Below are 20,480 nucleotides of genomic sequence, written 5' to 3'. Positions count from 1 at the left end.
CAGGGGTCTTGGTGTTCAATGAGCTAGTGATCTTTCTAGTAAATGCTATTACATGGTGTTCCAGAATCTGATTTCTTTATTTTAAGAAAAATTAAGTCTCTAATTCCTTTGTTCACAATCTATGAACAGAAGGAAAGGGTGAGATTTTCAAAAGACCCTAAGTAATTTAGGAGCACAAGTCCTGTTGATTTTAAATGGCACCTGTGTTCCTAAGCTACTTATGCTACGTCTACACCACATACTAATGTTGGTGGCATACAGTGTACATGTAGCTACATGCTACAGTGAAAAGCAGGCTGCGTCTATACTGCAGTGTGTAGGTACATGTCAGTGAAAGGTTCTGGCAGAGGGGAGGCTGTGGGGAAAGGCTGTGTTTTCCTGCTGCCTTCCCACTGCTGGTGCCTTTCCCCACTGCTGGAGTCTTTCCTGCAGCAGGGAAAGGCTCCAGCAGCAGGGAGGCAGCAGGACACTACACGGCTGAAAATAGCAGTGTAGATAGGGAGGCACAGCTTAGACAAATAGAGAGATGTGTAGGGTAGGGTATGCGAGTACATACCCACATCCTTCAAGTGTGTCTTTAAACACCTAAGCCTCAGAGTCTACACTCTCTTTATACCCATGCTAAGGGGGCTACGTGACTATGTGTGCTACACGGCCATCAAAAGAAGCACACAGTGTAGACATACCCTAAGGCACTTGAGAATATTCCACACCAAGCCAATGCTGTGATGCCTACAGATGGGGGAGCATGCCAAAGGGGAAGCAAAGTTTGAGGAGCCTCGCAGTGCACATACGATAATATTTAGAGCATCTGCACAATCTACTGTGCGTGGAGTCTCATTTCGCATCTCAGTTGGACTGAGCATGGAGAAGTCCCCATTTCTCTATTCAATCCCCTAATAATTACTGAGTAAATAAAAAAGAAGAGATCACTTTCTGATCTAATAATCAATTTAGCTGTTTGGCTGCTGCTAAATAGCTTAGATCAGGAGTTCCCACATCTTAATAGAGATTGTTTCAAAAGGTTCTCAGTGTGATCACAGATGTGAAGAGATGTGGCTCACAAAACAAAGTTAACATCGGGTCTCCTTTCACTTTCATCTCCCTTATCTGTTTTGTTCCTCTCAGCTGGAAACAAGAAGAGGCAGAACCCTGTAATCAGTCGATCTCCGTGTGTGTGACCAACAAAGATCTGCAAAGGGCAGAATTAGAATCGCTTCCTAGATACAGCCTGGTACAATGCACCTGCTCTATTGCTGATTGTGTTAGCAATCAATGCATCAAGTGTAATGGAAAAGCAGCAGCAAAAGGGTTAAGATCTGAATGTGTCCAGGGTATAAAGTATAAAGCTAGGGTTGCAAATCTTTTTTGATGGGTATTCTGAACAGTGATTAGATATTGAAGCCTCTAGCAGAACTTTCCCAAGGCCACTACTGTCACTTTTCCCAGTAGTACCCACCAGTTTTCTTTCCAATGGCTGTCTCTCTCACCCATAAATCCGTCTCTTTTTCTCCACAGCCCTGTTCCTTTCTTTGTTGCCTGGTGTGCCCTCCTGCCTGCTACTGCTCATGTTTTGCTTGTTAGCCTGTCAGACATTCCTGTAGCACGCGACACCTGCATTAATTGCAGTGAAAGGTACACTTCACACTGGGACCACCTACTGCGCTCTACTTCATGACAAGAACATAAGGAGATAGATGGAAGGATGTGGTCAATGCTTGTCTTTTCTTTTGTAGCATAGCAGTCAAGCAGAAGGTCGTACCTGTGTACATATTTTGAGGACTGTGATTAGCTACATTCTGACTGTACAGCTTTTATGCTTGACTAATATAAAAATAAATATAAAGTTTGCATTTCTACAGTTCCTTTCAGATGATGAGGGGAAAGAATATCACAAATATTGGGGGAAATGCCGCTCAGATTGAACGTGATAATACCAGTCAGGCAGACTCACAATGGGAGAGGAACTGAGCCCATTAGCTAATTCTTACAACAGCCTGTGTGGCAGGCAGGTATGATTGTTCCCATTTTAAAAACATACTGCTGAGGCGCACAGAGGTTCAGTTACTTGCCCAAGGTGACCCAGTGAATCAATGGCAAAGCACAGAATAGACTCCCAGGAGACCTGACTCTCACTCTTCTATTTCAATAGCTAGACTGCACTATCTCCTGGGACCTCACATTTTTTCCTAATTTATTTAGAAAACAATTGTTGTGTGTTTTTCCTCTGGGTTTTAATTTTTGAACTCTTTCACAAAGGTATTAAGATAACAAGCTGTAATTTATATAGTGAGGCATTGAAGGAGAGGCTTGGAGAACACATGATCATATTTTATTTTTAAATTAAATAGGAATTTTCCTCGGGATCATTAAAAGTAAATGTTCACTTGTTAATTTTCTGTTTGGTTACAAAGGCCATTGTTTGAACGAAGAGGGAAAACATGCTGTCAGGGCTGTTTACAATGCAGTACAAATGAGAGAACAGACTGGAGGGGATATGCATTAATGAGCAAGGGGACTCTGAGCAGTGGGCAATAACGAGCACAGTCTTTGAAAATGTGTCCTTGCAGTTGGCTGGAATACTACCTTAGGTATGCAGATGGTAGGGTGACCAGACGTCCTGATATTATCAGGACAGTCCCGATTTTAACACATTTGTCCCGCATCCCAACCGCACATCGGTTGGGACACCCTTTGTCCTGATATCAGGGACCGCTCACCATCACCGTCAAAGTCCTGGGGCTGGTGTGATGGCACTTCCTGGGGCAGCTCCCGGTGGTGCGCCTTCCCTCTGGCAGGAGCCTGCAGTGCTGGCGGCTCTTAGGCACAGAGGTGGAGGGGGTCTCCGCGTGCTGCATTGGCTCCCTACTGCCGAATCAGAGCTGCAGGGGCGGGGCTTGCAGGCACCCGCAGCGAGCAGAGAGCCCTCCGCCCCCCCACCCACCCACCCACCTGACCCAACCCGACCCTAGGAGCCAGAGGGACCTGCCGGATGCTTCCTGGGAGCCACCCCAGGTAAGCACTGCCAGGACTCCCCACCTTGCCCCCCGGCAGGTCCCTCTGGCTCCTAGGGTCGGGGCGGTAGGGGCAGGGAGCTCTCTGCACGCTGCAGGCGCCTGCAAGCCCTGCTCCGTGGCTCTGGCAGCGCTTGGGCTGAGGACTGCTAAGCTGCTGCCCAGTTCACTTACCCACATTGGCAAGCAGGGATTGTACCTGGTGGCGTACATCTGCTTGATGTACATTCGGGATGCCATTTGTTCCGATATTCAGGTAAAATTTAAAATTTGGTAGTGAAATAGAAAACTAGTTGATTTAGAATGTTCCATTAAACCTGATTGTGATCTGTTATCTACTGGCAATTTTGGTTTTTTAGGTTGTTTTCAGGTGTAATGTAACACAATTTACGGTAGGGATATGTAGTTTATGGTTCTGAACCACAGTGGACAAACCACAGTGGGCATGTAATAACACTTAAGAAGCACAGAGACTGTGCGGTTCTTTTCAGTGGCTAGCTAGCTAGCTAACGGTCTTCAGCCGAAAACCCCACCTGAAATGGCAATAGCAAGGGAGGAGCCAACTACCAAAAAACAAAAAAGACAGAATGGGAAGCCACTTACACCTGGATTCGGAAATCCTACGAGTGTGATTTCAAAAGCCTTTTGTAAAGCATGCAAGAAGGAATTTAGCATTTGCCATGGCGGTGAGTCTGATGTTAAGCATCATGCTGATTCAAAAATCATGAACAAAACACTAAGACTCACAAGAGCAATACCCTGGTCTCACATTTTTTCAGCAGGCCAAATTAATCCTTCAATAACAAGGTTATCACTGTTGAGCTAACTCAAGTTTACCACACAATAGTCCATCAACACTCCTATCGCTCGTGTGACTGTGAACTTAAACTGGCGCCTACCTTGTATCCAGATTCAACGATTGCAAAGCATGTCAGTTGTGGCTGGACTAAAGCAGAGGCATTGATCAAAAATGTGCTGTCACCACTCTCAACAGAATTTTTAAAAGACCTCAGAAGCCAGACGGTTCCTATTTCTCAGTTGCCACAGATGCATCTAGCAAGGGCAGTGTGAAAACTTTCCCCTTATTGCTGAAATACTGGACACCTGAACATGAGGTCCAAGATAAACTGTTAGACTTCTATGAGCAAAGTGAAGAGACTGCAGAGGCAATAAGCAACACATTACTAGAAAAACTGTGATACACAAACTAGACTTAAACAAAGTGTCTTCCTACTGTGCTGATAATGCAAACGTGAATTATGGAAAGTGACAATCAGTGTACCAGAATTTAAAAAAACAAAACGAAAACATCTTGTCTGCAAACTGCCCTGCCCATATTGTGCACAATGCCATGAAACATGCTAGCAATACCCTACAAGTTGACATTGAGACTCTGGTGATTAAGATGTTCAATCATTTCAGCAGTTCTGCTAAGAGAGTAACAGCATTGAAGGATCTGTTTGACTTTGTGGATATAGAGTATTCCACTTTACTGCACCACGTTCTGACACGCTTGTTGAGTCTTTTCCCAGCGGTAAACAGGCTTGTAAATACCGTACGTGGCAGGCTGTTAAGTGCTACTTTGTTTCTCTGGGCCGTGAGAAGTGCTCAAAATCTCTGTGGATGCTGTTCTTGGATATGGAAAACGGTGAACAAAGTGAGGAGCCTAACAAAGTTGAGGTTCATCTGTTTTCCTCCAGAATGTCCTGAAAATCTTCAATGATACTGTGCTCTGTTTGGAAAATGAGAGTATGACAGCATGTGAAGTGTATGCCATAATGAATACTCTGAGAATTAAACTTCAGCAATGGAAGAATGACAAATTCTTTGGCTCCAGAGTTGAAAATGCATTAACTGAGATGCTGCCTGTCACTGCTGCATGTCTCCAGAAAGACTTCATGAAATTTTATGTGTTGATCCTATATTTGGAGAAATGGTTTGATTTTTCAACAACCGGCTACTTGTTCAATACCCAGTGCTTGAACATCAAAGTTAATAGGGCATTCGAATACAAGGATCTGTCTGTGGCCATGACAGCTGTAAACCTCCAGAAAACAGTGGATCTTGATCTGCTCTACGATGAGTACTGTATCATCAAAGACATCAACTCCAAGTTGGAGCTTACTCAGTTGGGGAACTCTGGTCTCAAGTGCTGAGAAACAAGGACGGTAGCACTGAATTCCTGAACATGACAAAGCTGGTGTCATACGTGCTCAGTATACCAGTAAGCAATGAATACACAGAGCGTGTATTTTCAATTATGAAAGATGCATGGACTGATGTCCGGAATCGAAGCAGCATAGACTTGGTGTGGAGTGAAACCCTTGTCAGAATGAATTTCCGGATGAGTTGCAAGGACTGCTACAGCTTTGTGATTGCCCAGAAGCAAGTCATGACTATGGCAAAGTCATCCAAGAAGTACTAGACTTCTGGCATGTCTGAGAAGTATGCAAATTGGGAAGCTGTTTTATTGACTTAATAAAAAAACCCGACCCTTTACCCCTGTTGTTTGTTTAGTGTACAAATAAATCTGTATGTTTAAATATGGATTACATAAGTCTATAATAATATGGATTAAATAAGTCTATAATTTAGTCGGGGGGGGGGGCATGACACTCACTGATTCCAGACCTCTGTGACTTAGTTTGCTTCAGCCTCAGCTTCAGCCACTGACAGCTAAAGGCAGGACTGTGGGCCTCCCCTCTATGACCGCGGCTGGGGCTGGAGCCAGGGCTAGAACTGTGACCCTTTGCTCCCCTGACCTGCAACTGGGTCTGACTTTGCAACCAGGATTTTGCACCCCTGTCCTGTGGCTTCAGCCGGGGGCTGGAGCTGGAGCCCTGTGCCCCTGGCCAAGGGGCTGCTGCTCAGGGCTGGAGCTGCGACCTTGAGTCCTTGCCCCATGGCTTGTGGTGTGGGCTACAAAATCTTCCTTCACTGCCTTATGGGTCCCAATCCTGTAGAGCTTGCCACACATATTTACCTTTACCCATAGTCCCAGTGATGTCCATGAGACTGTTGACAATAAGTTAAGCACATGCTTAAGATTTTGCAGGATTGGGGCCATATATTGCAACAAGACTACTCATGTAAGTGGGTTAATGAAGCTGACTTGAATCTCAGTTTTATAGTAATAGGCACTTTCATAGCACCTTTCATTTAAAAATATCAAAGCAGTGTACAATCATTAGGTATTGTACTAGTAACATGAGTTGATTTGTATAAAAGCCTTCTTAAAGGCAAAACAGACTGAGAGAAAATAAATCTAAGTATTTTATTAAATCCTCAAACCAATATAAAAACATATGTATGGCCTTTAAAATGAACATTAAATACAGTTAAAACAAAGGAGATGAAAACCAGCTCTTCCTTTACTTACCTGCTGATAAGTTATGATCTTCAGCTGCAGCTGTCTGAGTGCCATTAATAGCTACTCAGTTTTGGATGCTGTCAGCCTCCGTAAGGATTTTGTATTTCCTAGTATCACATGCCAATGCCCCAAAGATGTAAGAAGAGGCTTGTAGCAGTCTGAACTATTAGTATTAGTGATCAGGTATGGCAGTGAAAACTCCAGGGGCGGCTCTAGGAATTTCGCTGCCCCAAGCAGGGCGGCACGCCACGGGGGGCACTCTGGCGGTCGTCGGTCCCGCGGCTCCGGGGGACCTCTTGCAGACATGCCTGCGAAAGGTCCGCTGGTCCCGCGGCTCTGGTGGAGCCTCCGCAGTCATGCCTGTGGGAGGTCCACCGGAGCTGCGGGACCAGCAGACCCTCCGCAGTCATGCCTGTGGGAGGTCCACCGGAGCTGCGGGACCAGCAGACCCTCCGCAGTCATGCCTGTGGGAGGTCCACCGGAGCTGCGGGACCAGCGGACCCTCCACAGTCATGCCTGCGGGAGGTCCACCGGAGCCGCCTGCCGCCCTCCCGGCAAAATGCCGCCCCAAGCGCGCGCTTGGCATGCTGGGGTCTGGAGCCGGCCCTGGAAAACACAGATGCCTGACCTCAGGTCTTGACAGGAAAAAAACAAAAGCCTTTTCAGTTCACCTTCAGTGAGAGTTGTTTATGAATCAAGTAAACAGAGTAGATGGCTTTTATCTCAAGACCACTTCTAATTAAAAGTTGGGTTTTTTTGGCCTGAGTTTCTCTGGGTGGCTCAGCATGTAGGTAGTCTGTACAGCACTCACCATAAAAAATGGAGGACATATACATCTGCATGTGCTATAAAATTAATTTTAAAAAAGAGCATGTGAAAGGTCCTTCTTGTAGCTGTGAAAAAATGAACATTCTAACAAAGATGGTACAAACACTTCACCTTCACCCTCTGTGGGGAGATAGCCTGCCATGGGAGAATGAAGGCTGGGAAAGTTTGGCTTTGTGATTGCATGGAAGAGAGGTTTCCCAATATAGTCTGCTTCTCTTGATGATGCTCCAGTTGATGCCACCTCTGCTGTCACTGGAAAAACTTCAGCCTCAGGATCATCATCTGCTATTGATTAGGGCTATACCCATAGACTTTCATACACTAAGAAGAGAGCTCAGTTTCAGACCATGGAAGAGAGTATGGTGGTGCATAGCTGACTTTGGCAGTAGTTGTGGCCAATTCACTGAGAAGCTGTAACATACTTGTCCACGGAAAGCAGAAGAAGAAGAAGTAGCCAGTTATGCTTAACATTCAAGGAAAGCATGTACAGTGTAGGTGTGAAACACTGCTGGATTTAGAAAGGATTTCTCCAGTATTACTGCCAAGCTTTGGATACACGTTACTGACTGTATCAGTTAGACTTGCCCTGGTGTTTAGTCTAAATTGGGCAAGTGAGACTGGCTTATCTCAGTTTGATGAATTGGTGTGATACAGCCAGTGCCAGTTGATACAATATCTTTCCTTTAATGGGCTCCACTTTTTCTTTTTCGTCCTTTTGGCTTGCCTACCCTCAGACTAATGAACAGGTTCAATCTCTTACTGATTTCTGACAAGAGGCCTCATAATTTATATTAACTTCTAAAACTTCCTCATACTCTAAGCAGGTTATTCATTAACTGAATGTAACCACTGGCTGTTAGATAAATCCTTTTAACTAATTCAAATTACATATCAAGCTCAGAGAATTTTCACTCGGGCTGCTGCTGAAGCTAAGCTTTGCAAAGAATTAGTTCTGATTTGTTTTTGAATGCTAGAGTTGGGGGAAATGGAGAGAAGATATTTGTTTGCTTGATTCCACATGACAACTCCAGGGTAACTGAATAGACTGTACGGTTGGTTTGACAAGGCTATGCACTGAGCCAGCAGCTTCACATACCAGAGAGAGGGGGCTGAAATGGGGACTCTGACAATTGTAATGGATTTTATCAGACTTTCTCTAAAGATCAACTATTTTGTCTTCAGTTGTTGAGGTTTTTCAGAGGTTTCCCTTCTGAGAGGTATGAATAACTAAATGAATATGCATTTGGGTAGGATTTTTCAACAATGAATAAATAATTACTGCAATACAAATGTACACTAGCACATCCAAATATTAAATAATGAAATAGTTTTTCTGAGAGAGCAGAAGTTGAATAGTTATTGTTGATTATTTTGTGTGGATTGAAGTACTACAGTTATTATGCTCGTGTAAGTGTATTTCAATAATATACATACAGTACATGTTGGAAACTTGCTTCAAATGCCATAGAGAGGGAAAGCAATGTTTCCCCAGCATGGTGTGTTGCAGCATATGCACTAATCCTACAATGTTCTTAATTCTCCCCCTGGGGTTCATTGCATTTTGTTTTATTCCCTATCCCAACTCCACCCCCAGGCACTGTATAATAAGGTAATGCACTATTACTGCCTTAGTTTCAGGGCAACTCTGAATAAAATTCGGACTAGAGAAGGCACTGGCCCTGTTAAAAGATTTATTAAAGAGAAGCCCACTGGATTGTCAGACACATGAAGGAAATTCAGGGTTAGTTCAATAATCATTCTTGTAGAGGGCTCTATGGGATAGCCACTCTGAATTCATTTTTATTACTACATTTCAACCTTTACTTTGCTAGTGGACTTCTTACAAGCCTATTCCTGCAGTCTCCCTCTGGCTTCTTCATTCTGTAAGTCTCTCCACTCTCACTCTCTCATAAATGGCAAAAAGATTTATTTTTTTTACTTTTGTAAGGTTTCAAATTGAGTTCCCTCCCCATTCCACCCCCGTGTTACAGAAAAATGTCCACATGGATTGAGATCTCATTCAAGAAACATTTTAAAATACCAGCATTATATAGTATCACAATGCCAATGAGTGTACTGGTATGTGTGCTATGATTTACTTACATTGTTTCCTACCCTTAAAGGAAAATTATTATTTTTTTTGCTTGTAAGTATAATTTAATTTCTATTTAGTATAATATTTTCAGATATTAGAGATATTCAGAAATATTTACCCAAAAGATATAATTTGTTGGCATTTAACAAAATATAAATCATAATAGGTTTCCTAAAGTGTTGTCACATAAAACACAATTAAAGCTGGCTATATGTTGCATAGTACATTAAACCCCATGATTTTTTATTCTTTGTCTTTTTGCAAGAAAATTCATCTCTATGGTATGTAAAATGTCAAGTATATACTAAGAGTCTGAGCTATATATGATATTTTTCTGTCAAGAAATAAGAGGGTTGTGAAATCAGCCCTTGGAAGTGGAAGTGTATATTTGTGTATTTACTACAGCAGTTATGTCCTGCTTTGGTTGTGCAGCCAAAACTCCCACAGAGGTCAGTGGTAATTTGGGTTGGATTAAGCAGAATCAGACTCTTAAAAACTAAACATTCACTAAAATATAAAGGTATAACAGTTTATGAAATTCAGATTATCATATGAGAAATACTTCACATGCTAGTTTTGTTTCTGGAAAGAATTCTTAAGTTTTGTTCCAAAGTATACAAGGGAGAATGTATATTGCTTTGATTTTGGTAGAAATTCCTTTCCTTTGGAGAGATGAATCTGAAGATTCAGTGTATAACTCTTGAGAATATATCTTACAGATGTGTCTAATGAAAATAAAATTTCCAAACTGAATGTGAGAATCAGATGTCAATAATGTTCCACCACACAATAACCAGAGCAATGTATTTATAAAACAGTTGATCAATTTAAAAAAAAACCCTTAAAATTAATCGACTTGTCAGTGATTGTTGCTTCATCTGACAGAGCACAGAATCCACAAATTTTTTAGTCGAAATGAAGTGTGGAAACCTGTCATGACAGAATGAAAGTGAGAGGCATGTAGAAAACAATAGCTGTCTTGTGGGAAGAATTTAAATGTATGCAGCTAATCCCATGGGAACTGCTGTAGTCCATTCAGACTTTGTGAAAAAGATGCTCTTTCAAAATAATCTTTAATCCTTTTCTTTCACTGAAAAATCTGAGAACTTTATTGAAAAGTTGCAGGACAAAGTGTTCTAGATTAATCAGCCAATGATCTGTAATAATTAAATTTTAAAATCAAATGATTAGAGTAACATTTGGGGATATTTTGTCCCAAATATTTTGTCATAATGTGTATTGTGTATTCATTGTGCATATGAACATTCTAAGGAGACTTTCAAGTAACTAGGAAACGCACCCAGGCCTGATTTTACTATGCACGAGAGGTACCTATGAGAGGAAGGATCCAGTGGTGTTGGGATATTACAAAGCCCCTGTGATTTTTTTTTGTTTTTATTAAAATTTTGGAATCCCCCCCTTTTCCTCATTCAGCTGAACTGTCCTTTCCTGTCAAGGATAATTAACTAGGAAAAAACATCCTAAGTGATTGGAATCCTGTGTAATACACAGAATAAGCATTCTTGTTTGAAAATAATTCTGATCCTTCTAGTGTTGCCAGAGGAGTAAAATAAAACCAAATGCGTAACAGCTCAGAACATGCATTTCCCTACATGGGATGCAAATATGTGAAATTTTGAGCTGTTTTAAGGCACTAATTCTGCAAACCCTTACACATGTAATTTACATACATGAACAATCCTATTGAGTTTAATGGGATTACTCACATGTTTAAGCTTTTCAGGACTGGGTCCGAAATGTAGAACCTTCAGTCCTGTGGTTTGGCATGGCTCCTAAATTTGGCAAAGTGCACCCTCCCGGCTCTGGCTGTAGCCTGCAATACCTTTTTGTCATGTCCATATACAATGCTTAAAAGGTAAAACTTTACTGATACTATTTTGCCTTTCTGTAGTTTCTTCCAGCCAAGGATGTCAAAGCACTTTATAGAGTTTAATAGATTAAATCTGTTACCAAACCACTGAGGTAAGCAAAAATGATTTTCTCCATTTAATAGATAGAGTTACTGAAGCACTGAGAAGTTGTGTCTTGCCTAAGAGCATAGAGAAAGTTCATGGCATAGCAAGATCTCTGGCCTCCTGGCTCTTCAATTGCAAGATCCCTTTAACAAAGAGATTTCGCCTTCTTTGCCATTCTTTCCCTGTATATTTAAATCTAAATTATTTGATGTAGATGTAGGCACTCCATAATTCCCCATCAGTTTGAGCACTGCCTGTATTCTAACTTTTAGATCACTTTTAGTTCCTGGAACATATATATATTATCTTTAGTCCATGCTAAAAATAGAAAGCAAAGAGCTATTGGCTCCCATTGTTAGTTGGTGCCAGAGTAAAGAACAACATTAAAATTTTCTGGAAATACTCCAACTTTAGCAAAATGGGCTGATTTTATAACATGTCTACCATTATGTCACATTGCAGCCTGAAAACATAACCATGCATAATGTCCACAACAAATTGACACATAACAAACAAGAGTGGAGTTTGGAGAAAGGTGGAAGGAATTGAGGAATTCCACAAGTTTCCTGTTGGATACACTTTTAATCCGGCATACTACTATAGATCTTTTTTTTTCAAATGAAGGCTGTCCTTGCCCAATGATGATTGGCACTCAGCAGCTGTCTTACCTTGATGTGTTAGATCACAACCTTGTCCATGGCTTTAGGAGCAGACAGGAGCTATCTGTAATGGGTTTGAGTGTCTGGAGCCTACCATGGATATGACATCACTCAGGATTTTGTGCTGTGTGCTCAACCTACTTTTGAAGCTGGGCACATGTTGGTGTGCATTGCTAAGTAACTTCCCTCACAAGATATTCACTGGTCTAGCCGAGTACTTGCTGAAGTGGCCACCATTGAGTGCCTCCATTTTTGGATGTTCAACCTGAAGAAACCTTGGCTCTGATTTTTTACAACTTCAGTTGAAGGCAACAGAGGATGGTCTGAACCTTTGAAAATCAGGCCCCAAATGTCTGAAACTAGGTGCCCCAAATCAGAAAGCATGTAGGAATTTTTTTTCTTTCTTTGTATTTTTTTTGTTTTGCATGCTTGGGGCACAACTTAATCTGTAAATTTAAGATTTCCCCCTTTTTGCACTGTTTTCAGTGACATGGCACTGTCTGGACAAAAATTAGCAACAATACTTTCATTATAAATACTTTAAAAATAAAGACTGTGGCTGTAATTCTTGCAAAATTTGCTTTGCTTAAGTATGATGTTATTTCCAGCCCAGCCCACTTGTATTTCTAATTTATCTATTTCTGTAGAATCTAAGCACCTAAGGCAATATTAAGGCTCACAGTTAGGTCCAGTTGCCTTTATACTTGGAATTTTTATTGTTTCTTTTCAATTATGAAAGCAATTATTATGCATAGAGGTGAGTGTTTTGCATCAAACTCTGAAACCTGTCAGACTAGGATTCATTCTGATAGCCTCTAATAAGGAGTTCTGATAAGAATGCTGTGCCTCCAGCTACCAAGAGCTCACCTTGGACACTAATATCTTCAAGGTCCCCAATGAGAGTGCATCTGTCTCAGCGGGTTATGGAAAGAGAAACAGGTCCTAAAATACATTAAAATGGACATTAAAATTAGGAATTGGACTTTGATTTAGATCTGGAAATGCATAGAGTACCAGTGGAAGAAGCAGAGCACCTAATGTAATGTGTCTGACATTTTTTCTGCTTAATTATTATTAATGTTTACTATGGTAGCTGAAGGACCAACTGAGAATAGGGCCCCATTGTGCCAAGTACTGTTCAAACACCGAAGAGTTCTTCCCTGCCCTGAAGAGCTTACAATCTAAATAGACAAGTCAGGGTAGAAGGAGGGGTAAAACATACACAAGCAGAGCGAAGAGTGTGATGGTAGTGTGAAAGTAGAATTAATTATATTGTAAAATAGATAGGATTAAAGAAATGCTGTCTGTACCTTTAAGCAACATTGCTGGAATGTTGCAATCCAGGTGTCAGGAATACAGACATTAACATAGAACAATTGCACCATTTAAGGGCAATTGGTGAAGCATTAGCCTTAGATAGATAAGAGTTAGTAAGGAAGTAGGATATGCATGCTGTGTCCCAGGTGAATTTTACTGTTTTGCTCTCTTTGTCCCTTTGTTTAATTCCCGCTCTTTTATCTGTATAAATAAGACTGTTTGGGTCTTGCATGGCCACTCACATTATCTGGGTGTTATTGGCAGAGCGCTGTGCTAATAAAACAGAGTGGTCTGACAAATTGTGAGTCTTGATTCTAACTTTGACAGTAGCAAATGGCATGCTTGTTCCACAACATTTTATTTTAGGGAGGTGGGGCTACTTAGATGCTAACTCATTTTATAGCAGAGAACAGAGGTAGGTGAAATAGCATCAAGATGCTCATGAGGGGAGTTGAGGAACCATCCTTTGAGGAAGTATTACCAACCACCTGGACCCTACAGGGAATGTTACTTTAGTAGCCTATGAAACTGATTTCCTTGTACAGAGAAGCAAAGAGAATAAACGCTGTATTTAATCACAAGAAAATGCTATGGTTTGCTTACATTAATAAAAATTATCTCATAATAAGAAGCAAACAGCATAAGCTTGTAATGAACAAGGAAGTGCTTAAAATCTTCTCCTTATAAGAGCTGAAATGTCCTGCATGTGTAAATCTTTTCAGCAGTGTTACATAATGAAACTTTTAAGGAGATTTGTCATAATTAGAAGTTAAGACACTGTAGCTTATCGAAGAGGTAGCCTCAATTTCAGAGAACATACAGTAAGGAAATGTCTTCTGGCATTGTCCTTAATATGTTCTATAAAAACTGCAAAATGGAATCTGTTTGAGGCAGGGAGCTAAACCATTATGAGAGATTGAGATGCCTGATTTTCCCTTTCCTGAGGTACAAATCAGGAGTAAATCCACTGAAGTCATTGCTGTTACACTGGTGTAAAATTGTTACAAATGAGAGGAGAATAAGGCCTGGAATCCTTTTTGTAATCTGGTGATGAGGAGGGTGCCTAAATGGGAGCTGAGCTCTGCTGAAAATCTGGCCCATAGCAGATGCAGACACCTTCACAGGTTTCTGGAGTGTGCCTCAAACCATCACTTTCCTCAGAGAGAGGAAGAGATTAGAATCTTCCATTTGAAACAGTGACACCATAGCCGAATAATATCCTGTGGTTTGGTGACTAAAACATGCACATATATCAGTTTGGTCTCTAATTAGTTATAATATAAACTGAGACCAACCTGATGTGAATGTGGGAGGATTTCCAAAGACTGTTTGCAATAGTATTGGCTTCTTACACTATGGGTCAAATTGTCTGTTGGCATAATTCCCATTGACTTCAAAGAATTTCACAAGCAAAGAATTTGGCCCTATATATCAATAGAATAGTTGTCTTAAACTATTCTCAGTTAGAGGAGTAGTGTGGTCTAGTGATTTGGTGAAGAGAAACAGGAATCAGGACTCTGTGTCTGTTGCGGATCTTACCACAGATTGATTGTGTGACTTTAGGTAAATCACTTAATGTTTTTGTGCACCAACTTACCCATTTGTAATATGGATATAATGATATTTATCAATCACACATGGTGGTATTATTAATTATTTTATTAAATTAAATTAAAACAGACAATGCTTGTAACCTTCCTCCTCTGAAAATTCAAGTACCTCTGAAGAAGGGTAGACTCAGTGACTGGAAGGAAGGGCCCCGCTTCACTGATTATCCATTGAGGAGATATAGTGGGTGAAATCCTGGCCCTACTGAAATCAGTGGGAGTTTTGCCATTGATTTCATTGGGGGCTGATTTTCATAGTTTAAGACCATAAGGTACCATTAAATCCTGACTTCCTGTATATCACAGGTCCTTAAATGTAACCCAGTTAGCCCTGTATTGTGCCCAATAACTTGTGTTTGATTTTCCAGAAAGGAATCCACTCTTGATTCAAAGACATCAAGAGATGGCAAATGAACCACTTCCCTTGGTAGTTTGTTCCAATGGTTAATCCCCCTCACTGTTAAAAATTTCTGCCTAATTTCCAATTTGAATTTTTTCTGGCTTCTGCTTGTAGCCACTAGCTCTTATTATGTCTTTCTCTGCTGGTTTGAACAGCCCTTTAATACCTGGTATTTTCTCCCCCTGAAGGTACTTATAACCCCATTTATTTCACCCCATCTCTTGAAGAGCTGATCACCATTTAATGCATTGTTGCTGGCTTAGATTTGGTTCTGCTCCCACCCCCCACAAGGCAGTCTTGGGGAAGTTAAAATTCAGGAGCATTGTAGGTGAAATAGCCTTTCCAAAAGCTCAAAGGGAGGGTGCTCGCGTTTCAACTTGTAAGATCAAAGTGCGTGTTCAAAGAGTAGACATGGACAGCAGGCTTGTCATGACTCGAGCATCATTGTAGGTTGTGTGTGCAGAGATTGTGTGATGCTGTTTATTAAATCGATGATAAAAGCTCAAGTAAAGTTCAGGTCTTCCCTTGTATTCATGAGCTGTTTTATGGAATGGCCACATTTATTCTTTGGGATAGTAAAGCTTCTCTCTGTTGTTTTATTCACTTGCCCTCTTTCTTTCAAAAAGCATAAGCTTACTGGGGTCTTTTTACATTCTTCCCAGGGAAGGATAGCTTTTCACTAACACAGAGAGTTCTGTTTTCTCTATTAGAAACACACTGCACTCACTTTGAGTAGGCTTTGTATTTTGTCCTAGGAACAGAGCATTTCATTCAGATAAGGCCACTTTGCATTTAGGTTATTCTAGTCACCTGATCAAGCCATTGGTAACTTTTAGGCTGCTTTAGTCTGCATTCCTTGAATTCCTTACTCCTGGCACTGTAATTAACAGCTTCAGGTTCACTGGTTAACAGTAAATTCCATAACTTTCCACTTGCTATGCCCTTGGATGCTGCCTGTTGTAGCACAAAGGCAAAGCTGAATATCAGCTCCAAGTTTCAACTCTGCAGCTGTAAGTGCTACTAAAGAATGTCATTGGGGAGCCATGCACAGGTAAAAAAAATCACCTGTTTGTATTTGTTGTTCTGTGGATTTTCATCTTTAAATGTAAGAAATACTGAATATGAATATGGTGGGCCTGCTTCTCTCATTCATATCAATGACTTCTCATTGACTTGTATGTAGTTACTCCTGATTACCCCACTGTAGTTGACAGGAGAATCTAGTCCATTGTGCTTTCAGTTTGGTTGATTTAATTTGCACATGCTTTACTAGCTCTCTTTCTGTTTTGTTGTGAATGGTCCAGAAAAAGTAAAATCTGCTGCACTGATACAAATCTTTGCAGTTAAAATCTAAAATAGGAGCCTCACCGCAGGATGAATGCAATGTATTGGGCATGTTATTTAAGTAGAGACTATTGTTTCACTGAATTATTTCCCAGAAAAGACCTCAATGCTCTGCATCAATTTTGACCTTTGTTTGACATTTTACAATTGTTTCTGAAAAAAAGGCATAAAGCTAGTGTAAATGAGATTATAAATTTAGCCCAGTACATTGAATTACAAATATAAGAGATCTGAACAGATCATAGGTGGTTATATGTGAACTGTTTACTTACAACACTGCAGGTAGAGCTCAAATTAAGGTCCCAGGTGAGATGAGTTTGTGCGGCCTTGAGTCTGTATGATCCATTGTGAGAGACACCTGAATGAACCTCTTTCTTGTAGAATCAATGAGGATTCTTGATGACAAGAATTATTATGTGTACTGATAAAATTTTGCTTTGGAGACAGCCCACTGGTACTGCATTTATATTTTTTTAATTAATACAACTTGAAGCATTTTCCATAATGTAACCTCTCCACATTTTTTAAAATGCCATTTTATGGTGTGTCAAAAATAAATGAAACGTGTATGCTATGAGTAGGCATTTTCAGAGCCCTCTTACACAGGACTGACAGCAATTCTAAGTGGTAGTATCACACAGGTATGACCAATCAGTGTGCTGGTGGAAACTATACATGGGAATTAGAAATACAGTAAAAAGTTTCATATTTGACCATATAATATAGATATTGCTTAGGCATGGGATTCTCTATGCTGATTATATATGAAGGATGCCTCAAACCTATACAGTATACATGCCTTCATTAAGACCTTGCTCTTCTCGGTCTTGCATGCATGCATGCACTGAGCCTTCCAGTCAAAATGCTATCCCTGACCTGTTCTGCTGCCTGCAGGCAGCTGCAGAGATTGAGTTTCCTGCATATCCCTTAGAGAGTTGCCCTTTGGTTTCATCTCCTGGCTTTTTGGTCAATGTGTATGTACAGGGGGTCACCAGTGGACATGGAGTCACTCAAATAAATTCTGGAGAGGGGTCACCACAGATTGAGGTGAGAAGGTCTTGGGCAGGTAGGAAACAGCCTCAATATTGCAAGTACACAGAATAAGTGAGATTTATCCATAATGAGGAATCTGGATGGGATCAGGAGCTGCAAAACCTAAGTTCAGCCTTGTTTTGAGCCATGCTCCTTACAACCAATAACTAGTATGCATAGGTTTCATTTAAGGCGCGCTCCCTGTCACTTCTAGAGGCTCTGTATGGCAGATTGCTAGCAGTAATGCAGCAGCTTGATTTAATGCAGAAATTCCAGGCAAATATGGTTACATCTGATCCCATCTTTTGACTCTTACACCACCTTTCTTATCCAGCCCCACCATACAACCAATCACCCCACAAATAATTCATTCTTTGCAAGATTCTACCTTTACCGTGCTTACGCTACATGCATTTCTCCTTAAACCTCCAAACACTTTCAGACATGATTTTCTTTCAAAACTCAGAATATTCACACTTCCCTGTTTGCACACTTATGGCAAATTCTGCCCAGTTACATTGGTATAAATCTAGAGTATGGCACTGAAATAATTTATACAAATGCAAAAGATAGCAGAATCTCACCAATAGTCTTGGTAGCTGCTAAGAGCTAGACTCAGGAAGACATTTGCAGTGTGTAGCAACAATAACAACATTACTGAACCTACAACTTATATATATATAAGTACATAGATGCTTGATATAAACAGTGCAATTTATTGATATAAGAATATGTAGCATTGTTCATGAGTTAGTAGGTTCAGTAATGTTGTTATTGTTGCTACACACTGCAAATGTCTTCCTGAGTCTAGCTCTTATATATAGTCTATATATATATATATATAGAGAGAGAGAGAGAGAGAGAGAGAGAGACTAAAGTACATAGATGCTTGATATAAACAGTGCAATTTATTGATATAAGAATATGTAGCATTGTTCATGAGTTAGTAGGTTCAGTAATGTTGTTATTGTTGCTACACACTGCAAATGTCTTCCTGAGTCTAGCTCTTAGCAGCTACCAAGACTATTGGTGAGATTCTGCTATCTTTTGCATATATCTTTTATATAGTACTCCTACAATGGTAGCTACTAGTGATTTGGCTGAAGTTGCCTCACTCTGATTATTTTATTAATTTGTTCCATGTATAGATACACCTATCATCAACATTTAGGCATGTTTACTTATGTTGTTTGGGCTCTGGAGGAGTCTTTATGGCATGAAACAGGAGGAAGTAGTCCAGTTCACAGTTTCTCTGCTGTGACTTGGAATATTGTGTTCATTTTGTGACACCCCATTACGAGAAGATATTGACAAACAGGAGGGACTTCGGAGAAGATAAAGGGGCTGAAGGAGTTTTCTCATGTGAAATGCTTTCAAGAGCTGAGTCAAGAGCTAAGAGCTTCAGGAAGTGATGGCTGGCAGTGTGAAATATAAGTCTAAGATATTTGAAAATGAGAGAAGAATTATTTATGCAGTGGGGAATAACAAGGACTAATACAATGAAAGTAAGGGAATATTTAGTCGAAATATCAGGCAAATTTCTTGACAATTAGACCTATTCAACTGTGCAATTGTTCTCCAAGGGAAATGGTGGCAGCCCTATCATTTGGGACATTTAAAACTGGACTGGACATAAAAAACAGGGATCAATTCTCTTTGGCTGTGGGCTATGACAGATAATCTAATAGCTCATTTCCATACCTACCTTATGTGTTCCGTTGTGTCAAAGATCTATATGTTAAAGAGTCACCAAGTAAGTTAGGCCTTGACAAGATAGGGTCGATTGACCCATTGCAGAGGTCTTACAAAATGAAGACTCTGTTTCAATGACCAAAGAGTGTTTTAGGTTGTGTTGGCTTAAGACATACTTCTAGGTTGTCAGACCATCATTTTTTATGTAACAAAGTTGATGCATTCTGGGAAAATATTTTCTTATTCTTTGCCTTTTCAGAGAAGATTTCATACTGTTTAAAGCCTGTAACCTTTCTTCTAATGTCTGTGTTTAATTTACTGGGATCATGTGATGTGTATTTTAGTTTCCTCTTGTGATTATGATGAAATGTGAAGGCTAGCTGCTGTTTGCATATATTTGTGAATGTTTGCAAATGTACTTTATTCCTCATGTGGTTCATTCTTTTCTCTGTCACACAGTTCCCAACTTTCATGGGGTAAATAAGCACCCCAACTTTCACAATAACCCCAAAATCAAGCTAATCCCATTTCAAAACAAGGCCAAAACAAGCTAGTCCCTGAGAACCCCAACACTCTATGTGACTAGATCCCCCCGGCATGCAGTCTGGGACTGTGGTGGGCCCACTGTGCACCCCTGACTCTCTCCCCGCTTGCCCCTGCTTGCCCCCCGTTACCCCTGCTTGGCCCTCCTTGCTCTGCTTGCGGGGAGCCGATCAAAAAAAAAAGAAGCAACAAGCTACAATCAAGCAACAAGAAACAAGCAACAAGTTACAAGCAACTCACATGCCAATTAAGCCAAAAACGAGCCCAATTTCTGCATGTTTCTCGCACGTTTGGCATGTCCACTCAGTCAGCAGACTATTTCTATCATTGCAGAGCTGCAGGTCCTGTCTCCAACTGTATCTGAGATATTGTAGCCTTTGAAGGGCCCTTGCCTGTATTCCTGCTCACTATGATTTTATCACCTAGATCCTTTCGATATTCAGGCCTGTTGCAGGGCGCAGTCCTGGAACAAGTCACTTCAGTCACCCTGCCTCAGTTCCCCTCTTGGTTCTCTAATCAACTCCCATGCACACAAGAGTTTTAAGATAATGTTCCCTCTTTTGGGCTGTAATTTATTAAATTACAAAACAAATACACAGTTCC

General features: G+C 40.7%; 1 protein-coding gene across 6 annotated transcripts in view; it reads left to right on the top strand.

Annotated features, from left to right (window-relative positions):
- VEPH1 (ventricular zone expressed PH domain containing 1) overlaps positions 1-20,480 on the top strand; it is a 189,783-nt gene that overhangs the window by 14,396 nt on the left and 154,907 nt on the right. Inside the window, exon 1 of one of the 6 annotated variants that reach the window (XM_045029714.1) lies at positions 8,117-8,429. The exons of 4 other annotated variants lie outside the window; for them this stretch is intronic. The gene's annotated coding sequence lies outside the window, so the exon portion shown is untranslated. Of the gene's footprint in view, positions 1-8,116; positions 8,430-16,257; positions 16,318-20,480 lie in introns of those variants that run through there. One more of the 6 variants, XM_045029715.1, reaches the window with a different exon arrangement.

Source organism: Mauremys mutica, chromosome 9, assembly GCF_020497125.1.
Source record: "Mauremys mutica isolate MM-2020 ecotype Southern chromosome 9, ASM2049712v1, whole genome shotgun sequence".
Classification (NCBI taxonomy): Eukaryota; Metazoa; Chordata; order Testudines; family Geoemydidae; genus Mauremys; species Mauremys mutica.
This window is presented reverse-complemented; position numbering and strand designations above follow the sequence as displayed.